This window comes from Schistocerca americana, chromosome 7 (assembly GCF_021461395.2).
Source record: "Schistocerca americana isolate TAMUIC-IGC-003095 chromosome 7, iqSchAmer2.1, whole genome shotgun sequence".
NCBI lineage: Eukaryota > Metazoa > Arthropoda > Insecta > Orthoptera > Acrididae > Schistocerca > Schistocerca americana.
Window position 1 is genome coordinate 516,411,186 of NC_060125.1, and position 19,744 is coordinate 516,430,929.

The window sequence follows — 19,744 nt, forward strand, 5'->3', positions numbered from 1 at the left end:
CACAGTTCTTATGATAATTTTTCAATAATGTATATTCTACTAACAATGTAAAAATTCCTTTTTTATTCCCTGTAGCTATAAAAAAATGTGGTGTCTACTGGATGACAAAAACAAACATATTCCTTACACAAGACACACCTGATAAAAGAAAAAATAACACATTCATGCACTTCACAATAATTACTAGTTTTATATAGACAAAATTGGGATGGAGTAAGTTGTTCTGCATAATGTGCTGTGCACAAGGCACACTTGTACTTGATCAAATTTGTAAAATGTGGTGATGCAAACTGACAATGCACAAATAGCTGAAGTTTAACAATCCTGTCCTGCTGATAAATCTGAAATGACATATAGTTATTGGAAACTATATTGTCGAACAGTATTCTGAAAAATGTTTTACACGGTCAAAAAAATTTCTTTATTGAGAGCCTGAATCATTCTACTAGTTCTGGTTGGAAATTAAATTATATTAACAATCTATTCATCGGTCTTCTGAAGACAGTGGTGGTATTGTATTCAGGCCAAGAGTAAAAATATAAAAGGAAATTTAAAAAATTGAATCAATTTCTGCAATCAATAAGAAAATGTTTTGAATGTAATATTGAAACTTATTCCCTTCCTTCCCCCCCCCCCCCCCCCCCCCCCCCCCCTTCCTTCCTCAAATGAGTTGGGAATCTGAACGAATAATGACTGAACAATTGTGTCAGAGAAACTTATCAGCGAAAATTGAAATCCACTTTTGAATTTATTATTACTTTGCACCGTGTACCTGTTTACTGATAGCCCGCATCTCGTGGTCGTGCGGTAGCGTTCTCGCTTCCCACGCCCGGGTTCCCGGGTTCGATTCCCGGCGGGGTCAGGGATTTTCTCTGCCTCGTGATGGCTGGGTGTTGTGTGCTGTCCTTAGGTTAGTTAGGTTTAAGTAGTTCTACGTTCTAGGGGTCTGATGACCATAGATGTTAAGTCCCATAGTGCTCAGAGCCATTTGAACCATTTTGTCTACTGATATTCCATCAACAAAAGCTATTCACCTGCTGTGTTGCCTGTGTACAGTCTGCTACAGCTATGGCACAGGTATATTCCTCGAACCAACTGGCGAACTGCAAACTTGGCAATTCTCAACATATTAAAAAAAAACACTTGCAGTGTGTCTTAGCAGCTAAAATTTTGACATAGTGTTTCTTTCGGTGTAGTCTTCCTGGCCATTGGGGGGGGGGGGGGGGAGGGGGGGGGACCATTCCCTTGTAAGTTCCACGATACATCATCGAAGGTCAATAATGGCATTATGCTGATGCAGAAAGTCTAACCATAGGATCATACTGTCACCCTTGCTTATATGAGACACAATTTCTAAACACTGCCTAAACTTGTCTCCAACAGAAAATTCACCTTTACCAACCCCAGTGGCCATATATCATTATCCCACATCTCCTTCAACCTGTAACATGGTGGGTTCCATTGCCTCCTACCTAATAAATCTCTCGAGCCCTCCGACACATGTGCCCCTGTGTCCGATGGAAAGTTATCCCTTTTCCACTTACTATACCCACTATGGCACATGCTACCTCTGCATTCATATTTCCTGCATTTGTTTTTGCTGGGAATGCCATTTTACATATATGGGGTTCCTTTTTGAGTTTAACGGGTGCTTATTACCACCACTCTGAATACCACCTGTATTACTGCTGAAGATTCATACATTCCCCCCCCCCCCCCCACCCCTCCGTCCTCCCTCCACCTATTCCTTCTGGACTGGTGGCACAGCCTTTGCACATACTTCATACACCCACAATTAAAACATTTTACATTAGCTGTAAACACACTTTGTTTCTCTCTCACCCCTGTTGCAATATCAATTTCTTCCAATTCTATTGCCAGCCTCACTGCTGCATGGAGATATTTAGGTGCACCCTCCGGACATACCTGGTACTAAATACCTGAAGTATATAAAATAACTTGAGATGAAACAGATGTCCAGCAACTTCCATCATCCGCCCTGTCCTGTGGATACTAAATTATTAATTCATTTTTAATTCCATGTAAGATTCCCTAAACACAAATAAAACTACAATATCTTCAAATCAAATCATCATTTATTATTCATTCAAGGAAACAAAAAATTAGTACTTGAACTAAAGGCAAATTATGGTGAATTAACTCCAATTTCTCTACATTAAGAGGTAATGAACTAATTTGCTTGTCTTCATAAACAAGGACAGCTTCCGAGAAAAGTCTTTCATTTTACAGACCACTACCAGGTGCTGAAAACTAAATTCTGTCAAATTTTGTCTACTTAGGGTACTATTCCACATTAGTTGACCACCAAATATACGGGTCAGGAACGAAATCAGTTCGCTTGTTTCTTGACCGTCACATTGAATATCATTATTTTCATTTGCCACCTTGTTAAAGCAATCCTAAAACATTTCTTGAGCTTCGCAAGTCATTGTTGATTTCAGCTTTATCTCCTCTACTTCTTTTACCAGGAATTGGAAGATGCTTCACAAAACTCCAACAGGATCTTCTGCCGAACTATATCACCTTCAACAATACCCAAATAGTCCGTCTAAAATCATGGATCAAGAAAGGTAGCAGTCAAGTAATTTGGGTCTTCATTAAGAAGGTGACAACTTTGTAATTCAGCTTTTAACAAGGCTCTCATGTGTGGTAAGTCATGTACTTTTTTTGTGCTGTCTCATCCTTATCTAAGCATTTATTTAATGCTGCAACATGTGATGTTGCTTCAGATATGCAGAAAACATCAGAACTCATTTTTATTATTATTTCTTCAAAGGGCATCAAAGGTTTAATGCTCTGCTCCATCAAACACCTCTGAAGAGACAAAGTTAGTAAGCGTATCATGACCAGCCACATACAGCTGTAACACCGAGACTTTCCTGACGTGTTTAGAGCAAGTGTTGAAGTCTCTATAGTAGTCCAGCACACCACTATAGAAAGATAGGTCATAACATAAAATTAAAACAGCTGCTCCAATCACAGTTTTGGGTCGATTGTACAATTTCAAGTTCAGGTGTAGTAGGCGCAGGACTATGAAACCCTTTATCAAAAAGACAATGAATTTAATTTGCTTCACTATGCATTAAAGGTAATTTTCTCAAGCCATCTATAGCCACAGATAGCTTTCCTGAGTACATGATCATTAAGTGGAGGTAACATAAAAATTTCTGGGTTTGCCTATCAGTTAAGTCATAGATTCCCCAAAATGGCATGAAACTGCAGAAGAGCCAGTGGCCGTGGGTTTCAAAAATCCAGGCGAACGCTGCAAAGAGTGGCACCAGCCTGTCCAACGGTTAGACGTCTGGTGCCATCCCAGTAATGCCAACTTGTGTGTGGTTGGGCTGAAATACCTCTCAGCTGATATTCTAAGTGACTGTTAGTGTTCCTGTTCTGCTCCACTCATGATGGCAACAGGGACCTTCTGCTCTCAAAGGAAGGATGTAGTGTGCGAGGATCTGAGTTTGCAAAACTACTCAGAGTTACCCTCTCGCCCTCAGTGTGTTGCAGTGCGTGGTACCTTCCCCTCCCAGCCCCAGCCTCTCTTTATCTCCATCACCCACAGACTGCTTCTCCCATCGGGGGTGTGGTTGCTATGCACAGCCTGGCCTCAGTTGCCACAGGTATTGGTCTTGCGAGTGTGAGTTGTGCTTGTGTGAAAGTGTGTGTTTTCTATTTAGATGAAAGCCTTTTTGTAATTCACAACAAATCAAATGATCAATTTGTCATTCACTTGCTTCGCGTATGAATGACAATGCCTGAATTTACCCAGTCCACCCAATCATCTCTACCTGACTGCAGGTGTACTCAGTTCTATACATTACAACATGAACTGTGACAATGTTCAGTCAAATAGCCAACAACAGAGGATCCCAATACTGAATGTTTGAAGACAAAACAGGATGTAACCATCTGAAAATGGCCATAAGCCCGAAAGTGATCACATTTTAAATGAACTGCCTTCCATTGTGATGATTAGTGGATGTTCTTCAACATTATCCTTTAAAGAAACAGTCATGGAGTTAAACAGCAGCTATGGTAGATAAAATTCACCTACTTTTTGTATAGTGGTAAATTCTTTGAAATGATTGATGGAATAGCCTTGGGTTCTCCACTGTCTCTGGTAGCAGCTAATTTCTATAGGCAGCATCTTGAAGGACACACAATGAATTCAGCTCACCTTTGACCAGCTTGCTTCTTTTGTTATGTTGATAACACCTTCATGATCTGTCCACACGGAATGGAAGCTCTTCACCTGTTCATTATCATATGAGTAGTATGCACGCTAAGATCAAGATCACTGCTGAAATGAAGAGAAGGAAAATTACCATTTTTATGTTTTGCTGGAATGAAAACGAGATGGGCAGCTTGGTCGCACTGTTTACCGGAAACCAACACATATTGACCTATATCACAATGTCAAAAGCTTTCATCATCCAGCCCAACTGTTTTAAACATGCTGATACGTAGAGCTACAACTGTTTCTGATGAGCACCACATGTATTCTGAGATCAGATATCTGAAAAAAGTGTTCTGAAAGAAAGACTACAGTAAATGAGATTTTAATTTAGCAGTTTGTAAGAAATGAAAAGGCACAGATACTTAATTATCACAAGCTGATCCTATAGCATGCTTACATACAATTTCAGAATGGTGCACAACTAATGATGCCACATTAAATATCGTGATTTTGACAAATCTACTGTTGCTTAAAATAGTCTTGTGGAGGCCTTTTGCCGCACATCTGTCTTACAAGAGGAAAGTCTGACATGTCAGTCATAATTTTTGATCAAGTTTTTCAAGAACATTCTATAATGAAAATAAAGAGACACTGTGTTGGCTATTTGCTAGACATTCCCTAGTTTTTGAAAAAAATCAAGGTCACAGTTGATGAGAAAAAATAATATTTTCAATGTTATACATCGAAAGATAGCCTAGAAACAAACATTTTATTGTTGTTGTTGCCTACAGTCCAGAGACTGGTTTGACGCAGTTCTCCATGCTACTCTATCCTGTGCAAGCTGCTTCATCTCCCAGTACATACTGCAACCTACATACTTCTGAATCTGCTTAGTGTATTGATCTCTTGGTCTCCCTCTATGATTTTGACCCTCCACGCTGCCCTCCAATACTAAATTGGTGATCGCTTGATGCCTCAGAACATATCCTACCAACCAATCCATTCTTCTAGTCAAGTTGTGCCACAAATTTCTCTTCTCCCCAATTCTATTCAGTGCCTCCTCATTAGTTATGTGATCTACCCATCTAATCTTCAGCATTCTTCTGTAGCACCACATTTCGAAAGCTTCTATTCTCTTCTTGTCTAAACTATTTATCATCCATGTTTCACTTCCATACATGGCTACACTCCATGTAAATACTTTCAGAAACTACAGATTACAATTAAAGAACACCTTTAGCTGATTATAGGCGTTGACATACCTCAATGGGGACAGATGAAAATGTGTGCCCCGACCGGTACTCAAACCCGGGATCTCTTGCTTACATGGCAGACGCTCTATCCATCTGAGCCACCGAGGGCACAGAGGATAGCGCAAATGCAGGGATTTATCTCTGGCACGCCTCCCGCAAAACCCACATTCTCAATGTATTGTCCCGCACTACATTCGTAGTCCCCCCGCCCATTATACTCATTACTAGCGGCGCGTTGCCAATTCCCGTTTGTGCGAATGCACAAACAGTGCCCGAACTCTTACGGGAATCGGCAATGCGCCGCGAGTAATGAGTATATTGGGTGGGGGCACTACAAATGTAGTAAGGGGACAGAGCAAGTACCACTGGATGTCAAAATAACTGCAGTTACAGTCCCAAAGTGACATCCTAATTGAAGTTTGAAAACACTGCAGACCAAGGGACATCAACGTTAATGAGAAAGGACTTAGTGAAGAAGTGGGAAACAGGCATCCAAAACAGAGGATCTAGAGTTGACAAATTAAATGTGTTCAATAAATGGACATTCGACAAATTCGTTGAAGCCTGAGAGCATGTAGAGTATGTAACAACTTCAGCAATGGGTGATAGCAGCAAGTATGTTCAATAAATCAGAGGACAGTGATTTTCATTTCACAGCATCATTGTCACGGGAAAAAGAGGTTCAAAGTGACACACACAATTCACCAATGTCTTGTCACCAACTACATTTCCAGAAAAGAAGAGACATTGATAGAAAAAGCCCTTTAAGCTGCCGAGCTCTTTCAATGGCAGACCAAGGTCTTGACTGCCACCTATGACTGAGATTTTGTCAGTCACTGAAACACTGCAAACAGGATGTGAGCATCATGCCAATATAGAAAGTACATTGGCTCATTGAGGTGAGAAAACAATGTTTGTTGCATTTGGTAGTGTGACAAAAGTTACACATTCATACATTATGCAATATTTCATCACTGCAACTGGAAAACTGCTGCCAACAGTGTTCTTGTGTTTGCAAGAACCCAATGGAAATTTCTGTCCATGGGTCTCTCAAGAAGCTGAAGCACTCCAAAGAGAATTTGAAAACATTTTCATCACGTGCTAAAAATCAGGAAAGCTGACCTCCCAACTGTATCAATCATATTTGGATCATGTTGTGAAACCTTCGGTGCAGCAAAAAACATATTTGCCCCGACACTCGATCCTTGGGGTAACCAAACTGACATGATAAGCTATGGTAGGACTTTTGTAGATGGTGATGCTCAGCTGATTTGCACTGTGGAAGTGATACCACCAAAATGTATCTGTCTTTGTCAACTAGGTGATGATTACTTTTGCTGGCAGACAAAGAATTTCACTGCATGTCTTCAAAATCGTGCGACATCACAGCAGAGCAGAAAATTACAAGATAGTATCCACTCTATTAAAATTCTTCCATTTGTCCATAACCAGCTGTTGACGCCTGTTCTTTAAGATATGGTTTTATATGGCTGGAACACGTCCAAATTGATCTTTGATAGATCTGTGTTTAGCCATGTGAATCAGATGTGTTTTCCACAAAAAATGCACCAGAAAAAATGTAAATGTAGCAAGATTACATTTGTGTGTTATGCATGGTGTGAGAGATATTCATGTTTTGGCAGTTTCACTCTATTGATTGCAAGAATGCTAATGAATAGACAGCTGCTAGACGCGCAGAATGATGGGTACCCAAGCTACTGCAAGAAAACACAGTAACTCTAACATTATTAACTTTGGACCTCATATTATATGTAAAAAAATGTTTCTCTTTGGATGATCTTTCAATGTATAGCACTAAAAATATCATTTTCCGTCGTCACTTTTCTTCCTGATTTTTTTTTTTTTCCTTCAAAAACTATGGAGCGTCTAGCAAAAGGCCGAAACATGTGTCTCTTTATTTTCAATTTATAATGCCCTTGAAAAATGTTATCACACTATGACCCACATGTTAGACCCTCCCCTTTTATCAATTCTGTATGTTCCTAGCTCGCTATGGCCATCTGCTTATGCAGTGAGTTTCTTCCTTCATGCATTTGCTTCCATCCCAAGCTGCTGATCTTGCGATGCAGTTGATCAGGTATCTGCATACTATTGTTGCTGGCTACCAGTACGGGACAATAGCTCAGTTCCTAGCCACAGCAGACATGCCACATGGCGACATGCTTCGTACCGAGATGCTTATCGTAGTTTCAAGACACACCCACACTGCGTTGTCTCTACATCTTGCGAGCAGCTGGGCACGTAAATCAGTGTCTTGCACTGCCTCTTCTGCAATTAATACTGTGTCATATGTCAAAAAATATCAGCCTTGTGCTGGTGATACTCAGGGACAAGGTTATGACTTCCCTTTGTGTACACTATTCCAACTGGGCCATACCTTTGTCTAGTGCCACAAATTGGCAAGAGACTTTCTTCAGCAACTGTAAATTTATGTTTTTTGCAATAGCGTAGTCGTTAAAAATGTGTTTCTTAACCACATGTGGTCACTGTTCTTGCCTACCATGCCTTGTTTCAATATTTCGTAACCAAACTGTTATGTTATGTATGGAAGCTTTCCTACGCTGACGACTCGACAATTAACTTATTCAATTTAATGCTTTGGATCATGAGTTGTTTCTCTTGTGGAACCTAACAACTATGGCTTTTGCCACTGGCTCAATCGATGCCTTGGTACATGTGACTCCTGCTCCACCTGCTGATCACACACCTTGCAGAACTGGAATGGTGCAATGCTGACCTGTGTGTGCAACCCGCGGCGACGCGACCACTGGTGCCCAAGTCCTCGGCACCAGACTCCACACCGATGCCTGCACACTGGCTCCTTCTCCTGCAACTACTTCTGCCATCTCCCCGCATCACCACCACTCGTTCACTATGGTGATCAGCCAACTTGAGCCAACATGTGCATGGAGTTGCACAACATAATCTCGTCACCCCCAGCCACTGAGCACTATGAGACACTCTGATGATGCAACACATGATGTCCAAAAAGCAGTGCGCCCCGATCCTCCTTTCCTCTGAATACTGTTGGGACTGGCAACCCTTGGAATTCCTGTGCCACCTCCAGAGCCTGACGGAGCCATGTATGGTCTCCGATGGTTCTCTGTACAACATCTGGCTGGCTCACCTCCTGGCCCTGATACAGATGGCTGTGACATCACATGCTGACCTCCCCCTAACCATCACTGCCAGCCTCACTGACAGGGTGCATGAGACAAAGGCATGAGACACTCTGACTGCAATGAGACCTCCCATGGACCTTCACCATTGCTGACATCACTTGCCCCATTATCGGAGTGGACTTCTCCCTGATATTGCTGGCTGGCACCTCATTGACAGCGATACCAGGAGATCAACAAAATGCACCACTCATTTTGCTCATGTTCTGGCCATATGTTGATCTCCTAGTGCAATCTCCTGCTCTGACTCCCCCATCCACCACACCTTAGGCGGTCCACCATTCTACTGTCCACTAAATCAACACCAGCCCCTGACAACCCTCTTTCTGCTAGCCATGGCCCCTGCCACTGTGCAAACTCAAGATTGCAAACCCAAGTTTGATCAGCTGCTCACTGTGGGCATGCTGTGTCCTTTGAAGAGCGTGTGGATGTCCATACTTTGCCAAGGAGGGGGGCACCCATGTGCCAGTTACTGGAAGCTAAATGCCCTTACCATCACTGAATGGCACCTGGTGCTGCTAATATGAAGCTACAACAATATGCTGGCTGGAGCTACAATTTTCAGCATGATCGACTGTGCCAAGGCATTCACCCAAATTCAGGTTGGACCCAAGGACATCCAGAAAACTGCCATCATCACGCCATCTGGGCTCTGAAAGAGGACCTTCATGACCTTTGGCCTGCATAAAGCTGCTCAAATGTGGCAGCATTTCTTGGACCGTGTCTTGCGAGCGTTGCCCTGCTGTTTTCCTTACTTGGATGAGATACTCATTTTTTTTTTCCGGCTAAGCCCAAGAAACACCATGAGCCCTTCTGCAATATTTTTGAACACCTCCAGGATGCTGGCATCATCATAAACACAGCAAAGTGACTTCTCAGCACCAGTGAGGTGGTATTCCTGGACCATCTCATCCCCTTTGCTGGCTCACTTCCCCTGCCCGGCAAGACATTCAAGGTACTCCACTACCTACTCAGTACATTAACCTTCTTCTGGCGCCATCTGAGGAACCATGGTGTTATGCATGAGCTGACCTCCATGGCATCAAAATGAAGGGCAACAAGCCAGTGCCGTGGACCATGCAAATGGAGGACAGCTTCTTTGCCACAAGTGATACTTAGTGGAGCTTGCCCATCCCCACCCCACTGCCCCACTTGCCCTTTTGGTCAATGCCAGCCACACAACCATCGACACTTTCCTGCAGCAGCATGCTTGTGACACCTGGCAGCTCTCGCTTTCTTCTCCAGCATGCTTTTTGCTGCTCAACAACGCTGTAGTGCATACAACAGAGAGCTCCTCACAACCTACAAGACAGTCAAATACTTTCCGCTATTAGTGGAAGCCTGTGAATTCACAATCTTCACCAACCACATGCCTGTAACATTTGTTCCGATGCAAGACATTTTACCAGCGCTCCCCATGTCAATTCTGGCAGCTGTTGTTCATCTCTGGATTTACTACTGACATACATCATGCCATCAGAACTGACAATGTCATTGCTGAGTGCTTCAGATGCACCTTCGCCATTGCCTCATCCCTGGACTACGAGGCACTTAGCACAGTCCAGGAGTATGACCCACAATTCGCCCGTCTCTGCATTCGATGTTCAGCAATTTCCAGCTGAGACAGCAGTATCTAGTGCTATATATCCATTGCCTCATTGTGCCCACTTCTGACTGCTGCCTTCTGGAAGGTCATATTCGACCAATTACACAACTTGGCACATCCTGGTGTGGTCATGTCTGCCATTCTGGTGATGCAGCATTTTGTGTGGCCAGGTATTCAGAGGGACTGCAGAACCTGGGCCCGCACCTGCCTCACCCATCAGCATGTCAAGGTTGGCCACCATGAACACATGCCCATCACCTTCCCAGATGTTAGGCATTCGCTTCATACACGTTGAACTGAACATTGTCGGTCCTCTACATTACTCTGAAAATTGCTGCTACCACCTCATCACATTGGACAGATTCACCCCCTGGCCTGAGGGAATGCAAATATCTGATGATGCTGCTACCACTGTAGCTGCCACTTTAGTTTCTATGTGGATTGCTCGTTTCAACCTTTTTGTGCACCGACAGACCACTGATGGGTTAACCTGCACCTGACACTGAGCTATTATCCAGCTGCCAGTGGCACGGTGGAATGGCTCCACCATATCTTGAAGGTCGCCTTCACCTGCCACAACAACTGGGGGAATGCTGCCCTGCCGCTGGTACTTTTAGGCCTTTGTGTCGGCCACAAGGCCAGCCTTGAGACCTCTACTGCTGAACTTGTTTGTGGCCAACCACTCACCATGCTTGGCAACTTCCTGGAGACTGCCAATAACATCATCCCACCTTGCAGGACTGCATGAGGCCCCAGTGGGCCACCCTTCCCCAGTGGCCGATGAATGCAGACCATTCATTCATGGCAACCTCATGTCGTGCACCCACATTATGCAGTACACTGATGCTCACCAGCCTCCACTTCGCTCGCATTACTCGTCTGCACTGGATCCTGAAGTAGGGCTCCAAGATGTTTACCCTACATCTCCATGGTAACCCTAACCAGCGCATCTCCACGGTACCCCTAACCAGCATTCTGATCGATAATATGAAGCCCACCTTTACACTGCCTGATCCCACACCACCCAGGCCGACTATCATCCTCGTCAAAATCCCGTAGAACACGTACGCCACCATCAACAGACACACCACCACCAATGCCAGTGCTTCCGATGGTGCCACCACTGATGACACCGTGCCAAGCACCTCCATTGCTGAAACCTACAAGATGCTGGCTTGCCACACTTCGGCTGTCGGAAATCCACAATGCTGCACTGGCACTGACAAACCAGTCGCTAACACAGGCACCAGCATCCCCAACATTCAATATGCTCATACGCCTGCCCCTCTACCTCTCCTGCAGCTTAAGTGTGATGCACCAAATTCACCTCCACCACCATCAACAGCCCGGTATGCCTCTGATGCCATATCGCAGCCTCCACCATTTCCACAACAACTTTATTCCACACATTGCCAGGGTCCTGTCTGCCCTCACGCAGGAGGCACTGGTGATTCATGCTGGTAACACCAGACCAAGCACTTTCAGCTGTCAAATGTGGACAACAAGCTGACAACCCCTCCTCGTAGTCACCTGGCAATGCCGTTGTGCTCTTGCCTCCACAATCTTTAAATGACAATCACACCCAGCAACTGCCCACCCCTGCGTGCGTAAGATCGGACAAAGATTCAGGCCAACCTGGCCCGGCACCACCCACCCTAAGCATCGCCAGCTTACTCATCACTCACTCCCACTGCTGGTACCGCACCGCCTCTTGCTGTCACGCAGTGGACCAACATGCTGTTGGCTGGAATGTCATGTGGTACACTGCTCCTTGTGCCTGTACATCACCCTAACGTCTACCTTCTTACATGCACATGGCTGTAACTCCTGGTGATAACAAAGTAGGAAGTAGTTGAAAGCTTGAGTTTGCAATCAAATCTGACAGACCAAGGAATATGAGGAACATTAATCCAGAGTGTTTAAATATTTATTTAATTACAACTTATATTACACAACCTGCATTAGACAACAAGTCCGCAGGTTTAGTTATAGTTATATATTGAAAAATCTAAAATCATGCCTATAAAGGCTAGGGGTTGGGGCCATTGTGAGGTTGTGATGAAGGAGCAGGTTGCTGTTCATAAACAGCTGGAAGCTGCAGTGATGACTATCCAGTGGCTGTGTAATTCATCAACGATACAGTGGCAGGGCAGTCTCCTGTTGTAAATGCCCTGCAGAGCTTGCCTGCCAGCAACTTGTATTCTAGTAGAGGAGTGTCATGGCACAGAAGTGACAAAATGTGTACTCGGTGCGTATCCTGCAAGAAATTGTCAGCCAAGTGGAAGAGGCCATCCCAGGAGGAATCGAGAGCACAGCACAGATTGCAGTCAAATGTGGATTGTCACTCACATTAGCAACAGTGACATTGTCACATGGATTCTGAGGCCATTTTCAGTTCTTTGCAGAGGCTGGAAGAAGTGGTGAAGACAATTAACCTCACTTGTGAGGTGTCTGTACAGTTGTTGATTTGCAGCATTGTGCTGAGGACTCTGGTCTGGAGCAAAGTGGGGGTTCGAAACCAGAGGCTTCATCATGCAGTATGCCAGACTTCTTGTCACCTTACTTTCCTGGAGTGCTGTGTTGCATTAGGTGAGTTTGTGTTATGTGTAAGCAATGTCTTTACTGGATTAGGGTTAAAATAGTAAATCAAACTACGTAACTGTGTTTACCTTGTCTCTTGCATGTTACCAAGTGAGAGCAGAAGAGACCAGAATTGTATACTTTCTTTGTGATGTGTCTGATAAGCAGTCGGTCGTGGAAAACCTACCAGCCAATGGTCAGCCCACAGGAGAAGATGCCACTGTAGTGTGCATGCATAATAATGTGGCCGGTAGATGTGCAATCGGCAGGGCACACATGGGGAGAGCAATAGTGTTGGGTATTACAGGCAGGCGCTGTAAGGGAAGTGTGATCCTAAACTGAAGCCTAAGCTCACATGTTTATAAAAATACTAAATGGAACTTCTCCATTCCTAAACTTGCATGGAAGCCATTCAGAAAGATCTGTTACCTCTGCTTTGGTTAGTATGTAAAAAAAATTCTGCAGAAAATGAAACAATAGCAACAATTTATTTTCACCTGGCTTGTTAACCATTTCTGACTTTCAGAGAAGCATCATGCGTGACAAATTTTGGGCAAAAACTGCACATTTCTCTTGTTGCCACATTAAAATTTGCTTCTTTTGTCAAAACACAGTGGAATTTTCACAATGTCTCCTCACTGACATGTTATGCAGACGCAAGTGTGAGATAATTCTAAAACAGTGGTTTATTAAGTGGGAAAATGAGGGGAAAGTAAGGTCAACAGATTATGAAAAAGCAGGTCTTCAGAACAAAAATAAACATGTAATGTCTTCACATATGTTGTTCCAAAACCCATAGCGTAACATTTTTGCTTCAAAAAAGTCTGTAGTTAGTGGAATAACAAGGTAGATAATAAAGTTTTGCATAATAGCCGCGTGGCAAAATACCCTCCTCTTTCTGTGTTATCATTTGCCAAAATCTCATTTCAGTATTTCAAGCCATTTAGGAAATATCAGGAATGTTGTGGATATTTCACTCTGGCTTTAGTGCCGGTGCACACAATCACAAATGAATACTTTACATCCAGTGGTGGATACAGAAAAACCTCAAGGGGGGGTGCTTAAGATATCTTGAGCCAGCTTTACTTTTACCATCATAAAAAATAATCAAGTCACATGCAAAATTTATGAAAGTTTTATTTAAACTGATTATACACACATACAAGACAATGCCACCTTATTACTGGAGATATATGCATCAATAGATGGGAAACTATTGTTACATTATTGGTAAAAATATTGTTACGAGTCTTGTAACAATATTTTTACTGAGAAATTACTATTATTAATACTTCACAACCAACTGATCACTCTCACTCTTGAGTAATCTTCACATTTGCACTTGCTACAACTAGGACTTTTTACTTATTAATTCTTCAGTCTTAATATTTCTGCTTCTGAACGTAAACTAGCTTCCTATGCGGTGAATAGTCCGTATTTATAACGCTATGTACTGAAGGGCCTCTGTACACAAAAATAGTGACTTTTACCAAGCAAATGTCAGACAGAATAATGTATTGAGATCACTATAGAATGGCCGTGACTTTTCTCGTTGATGTGTGTTAGCTATCTATGTGCAAGACAGAAACGTATAAAATATGATGATGCGGACACATGTGCTACACAGGAAAGTACAACTACTCGATAACTCGATTCAGTCGACTTGACTGACGAAAGAAATGAACGAATAGCGTGCAGGCTGACTGGGAGGTGGCAATGTGGGCGGCACTGCAAGGGGCTACATCAGATCACTTTCCTCAATATTGGTGACAGATAGCGACCTCCACCCGAGTCCAAAGAAAAATTCAATATGTTAGCTAAATTTCATACACAGCAACATATTCTGTAATATGCATCAAACACAAAATCATAGCGACCCCTATTTTTCATTGCAAACTATTTCAAATATCACGCAGTGTCTTACTTACATGCAAATATCACTATAACTGTGACCATTAATGAAATGATGAGCACTTCATCATGAAGCTGACACATAATGCAATTTTTTTAAAACTGAGTAGGTTCTGTAAAATTGTTTGGGAAAGACTGCAGGGCACACACTTCAATTCTGTCATCACTGACTAGCTGAGAGGGGGCAAACACTGCCAGCCTCCCCTTCTGAGCAAATGAATGAACTCACCCTCAGTTTTGAACAAAAATAGGTCACTGCACGCCAATTACTGTATCGTGTGCAGACACTACATGTCTGCACTGCTGCTGTTTAATTATTGTACATTTCTAAAGTAAAAGAATTGCATTGTTTTATATATTTTGATATTATAAATCAATTGGTGTCTGATCACCCACTAAGCGGTAAAGTCTGTTTTATGTGCCAAGCTGTTAATGACACTGAAACTAGTACATCTAAAAGGCAGAACGTTTGGTTGTGTATTGTGTGGAATTATTTGTAAAAAATATAATGAAGCTGATTCATGAGATTTTTACAATATACGCTGAGTGAAGGTTGTGTTTGAAAATTTGAAAAATAATTATCAGAAACAAAGTGAGAGACTATTGCTGAACATCTGTGGAGAATTGATTTTATGTAAACTACCTTGAGCAGTGAAATAATTTTAAGCTATACATTTTTATTTATTTATTTTTACGAAGAAATAGTCAAAGTCCATAATCGGTAAAAACATTTGTATAAGCCAAAATTCAGTAATGCTGTTTTATCCATCAAGCTGCAAAGAAAGTTTTGTGGTATCTTGGGTGTGATTAACTGTGAATATAATAAAGTTAATATGATCTATGGAATATCTTCAGAGTAGCAATATCAGCAAGCTGCTGTGCATTTCTAAAGGCACAAAGAAATCAGTTGAAAAGAAAATTTAACAACAAGAAGTTTCCTCCTCCCGTTAGCTTAATTCTATGAGAGCCTAAGAAGAACCTGTAATGATGGGTGAAGAGAATAGGTAAAAAAAAACTATGAAAAAAGTTATGGGAAAAAATATATCCAAATTGGTGACGACCTGGACCAATGTAGTGATCATGAGGTTGAGTGTTTGCTTCCACTCCTCCCGCATTCATTCACCTGCTTATTGCTACTGTATTGTGGCGCAACGTAACACAACAGGTGGTTCTATGACAAGACTGGCTGTAGCTTCCTTGATCCACACTACATAGTGGACACTTGCAAAACAGCCTAGGAAAAGTTGATCAGTGCTATAGACCTAAAACGGCTACATGTGTGGCTGAGCATCTGTAGGGCACACATGCTTTTTAAGTGAAACTCTGAGATCACCAGCAGAAAAATTAGTATCATATAAAGCAATTATACCAACAGTTTGGTTATTAAATCCAAACAGTGACAGTCTTGAAATATCAGTTGTCAACTGCTGGAGTACTTACAGTAAAGTCTCAGAACCACAAGAGTAACTACGGTTGGTGGACATAGATTAATAATTGGCTGTACTTATCAGCCATCAGATTCTGACACACTGGTTGTAAAGTTATTCAAAAGTAGGGCTAAACTTGACATCTCAAAAATACCCCGAGTATACAATACTACTTAGGTGATGGCATTAATCTGCCAAGTCTCAACCAATAAAACTATTCATACAGTGTTGGTAGTAAGGACAAACGGTACTGCAAAGTAACACTGAATACACTGTCACATAACTGCCCAACACCCACATGAAAAATAAGTATTTTAGACTTTTGGTTAAAAACACGCCCAATTGTTTTAGAGTGTTACCAGTGAGAGTGGGATTAGTGACCATGGCATTATCACAGGAACAACTGTCACTATAGGAAAAATGAACAAGAAAGCTACGAGAGTATGTGTGGGGCTGAAACGATGGCATTTACCTACCTAAAAATTGAACTGTGAAAATTTAATTGAATATTTAATTTAGATCCTGCAAACACAGAGAAATTGTGATTAAATCTGAAAGCTATTACAAATGAAAGTTCAGATAAATACATGCCAAGTAAAGTAATAGAAGACAGCAAAGACCCTGCTTGGTTTAATAGCACCGCTCAGACAGTGTTGCAAAAACAATATGCTATGCTGGATGGTAAATTTTCAACACAAACAAAAGTAACATCAAGTGTGCTCCAAGGAAGCATAATAGAACATCTAATGTTCTTACTATACATAAACAATTTATCAGGTAGGAACAGCAGCTCTATCAGACTGTCTGCTGATGATTCTATAGTCTACATATTACAGGAAAGTATTGTCACTGGATGATTGTAAGGAAATGCAGGAAGTCTTGGATAGAATTTTGCATGTGGCATAATGAATGGCTCCTCTTTTTAAATGTGGTAAAATGCAATGTAATGACTGTATCAATGATAAAGAACCATAGAGTATCCAATGACAAGATTAGCAGTGGGCATATTGAGCATGTTAAAGGCAATCTCAAACTGCAAATACAGTAAAGCTTGCTTAAAAGAATTGCATGGGACTAAAATAATTTTCCAAATTGAACACGATTCTGGATTACACTAAACTCACTAGGCTACATAAAATTTGTCAGGTATCATGCATAAAAGATAAATTTGTAACTATACACGTATTTGCAAACCTCCACTCCTGTACAGCAGATATTCCTTTAAAATAAAGCAGATATTAAAATAGGGCACTAGATTGTTACACTAATTGATAAATAATATGGTATTTCTGTATTTTTACCAATTTTAAATTTATTGTTGCGTGTACATGCATTTCCCATGTTTATTTGCTTTATACTTCACTTTTTTCACCACATATCACAGAAGGAAACCAGTTTGAATTTCCTGTTCCAAATTGGTTTTTCTACACAATTTTTTTCTGCACTGTACAATAGTTCCAACAGATTAGGAGAACCTGTATATGCTGCAAATTGGTGCCTAGCATTGTTCCAGTAAGTGCCTACACATGTCGATGATAATGGAAAATGAGAAATGCTGACAAACAGAGCACTCGTGAATGATCTCCTACGATTTACCGACACTGCGCCTAACTTGTTTGTTGTTGCACAGAGCAGTGCGGTTTGATGTCTACACCCGCAGTGCCGCGCTGAACCTCTTTTCTTGGTTTTGCCCCACTTAACGCCATAGTCAGACAGGGCTTTATAGTCTTGGTGTTAAAAGCAGCGTCCTTATAAAGTCATGAACAGCTAATATATCCTGTAGTGCTGCAACCTCCTTCCTGAATTATACAATGAATTATTAATTAAGTCTTAAAATTTGCACTCCGTTTCCATGTTAAGCACGTTCTGCTTTCTTCTAAAAGTTAGCATATAAAATTGCATTGAATGCATCAGGACTGAAATACTTGTAAAGCTTGGGCAGATTTCCAAATTACAGATGTTCTGCTTCAATCAAGTTTTACTGTATCAACATAGTTTTTAGTTGTGGAGGTATCTTATCATGTGTAAATTACTGACATGGATGTGTAATCACATCACATCTTGTTGTCAATATTGAATTGATTACTGAGCATCAAAGGTGATTCCAGCTGTATTTCTGAAATCAGATCCTTGTTATCTCTTGTTAGTATGGAGCAAAATATTGAACACACACAAGGATATCTGAAATAGGGTTCACCCAAGTTGAGCTACTATGTTGGCCCAATGTAGTCAGCTGGGACAATATAACCGTATAGGCATGATGCCTGAATGTATGTATGTGTGGGTATATATGTTCGATATGTCTGAAGAAGGATTTATCTGAAAGCCAGCAATTTTCTGCCTTGTTTAGGTGCCTATGGACACTCACTGGCTCAACTAATGTGCAACGGACTTTGTACAAGTCACAACTCATCTCATACCTCATGCGCACGTGTGTGTGTGTGTGTGTGTGTGTGTGTGTGTGTGTGTGTGTGTGTGTGTGTGTGTGCGCGCATTTGGGGGGGGGGGGCAGAAGTTGGAGAAAATTTAATAGCCAAGATCCTATTTGGTACTATTTATTATTTATTCCTGATGATCTGTTGCAACAATTAATACCATCACCTTCTGATCTTTAAAAAACTTGTTCTATGTCCTGTTCTATTATGACTGCATCACACATGCCATGTTGATGTTGTAGTGGATATTATGTAGCACATTCGACAGAGGTATGTTAAAAAATAAAAATAAAAACCAGTTTTTCACAAATAAAACCAATGCGTCACCTGCTTCCAGGATATTTCATGTCGAAATAGTTCATGGGTGACCTGCTGGATGTGTGTCCAACAGGCACTATTCCGGTGGCACAGCTTGTCTAGTCTTTTCATGATGCGATATGTCTCCTCCCCGTAGAGGTGCATGATATGATTCTTCTGCTTCTCCTGGCGGACTTCATGTCAAAATAGTTCATGAGTAAACTGCCGGGTTCCAGTGCCCATTGGACACCGGCATCCGGCAATTCACCCGTGAACTATTTTGACAAAAACAATGAATGCAGTTAAAAAGCACCTATGTAACTAGAGATGTCCACAAGCCACTTTCTATCTGGTTATACCTAGTTATTCAAGGTGCTTATTAACTGTATTGATTCTATCTGTGACAAACCAAATTTTATTTTTATTTTTAAGAAACCGGTACGGAATTTGCTACATAATATCCACTATAATGTCAACATGATATGTGTGATACAGTCATAATAGAAGTGGATGTACAACAACAAAGCTTTTTAAATATCAGAAGATGACAGTCTCAACTGTTGAAACTGGTCATCAGAAATAAACAGTCCTGAATGCCATCTTCGATATTAAATTTTCTTCAAAAGCAATTACATATAACTCCTTCTTACCTCTATCTATGAGAAATTTCAAACATGTCTATGCGTATGTGCATGAAAGGAAGAAAACGAATGGTTTTGGCATCTGAAATGAACTATTTATTATGAATATATTGCACAAATGTTATAATTACAGTCTCTATAACTGCTGATTTTTAAAGTACAATTCATTTGATTCCGTGTTTACAAAATTATTGTG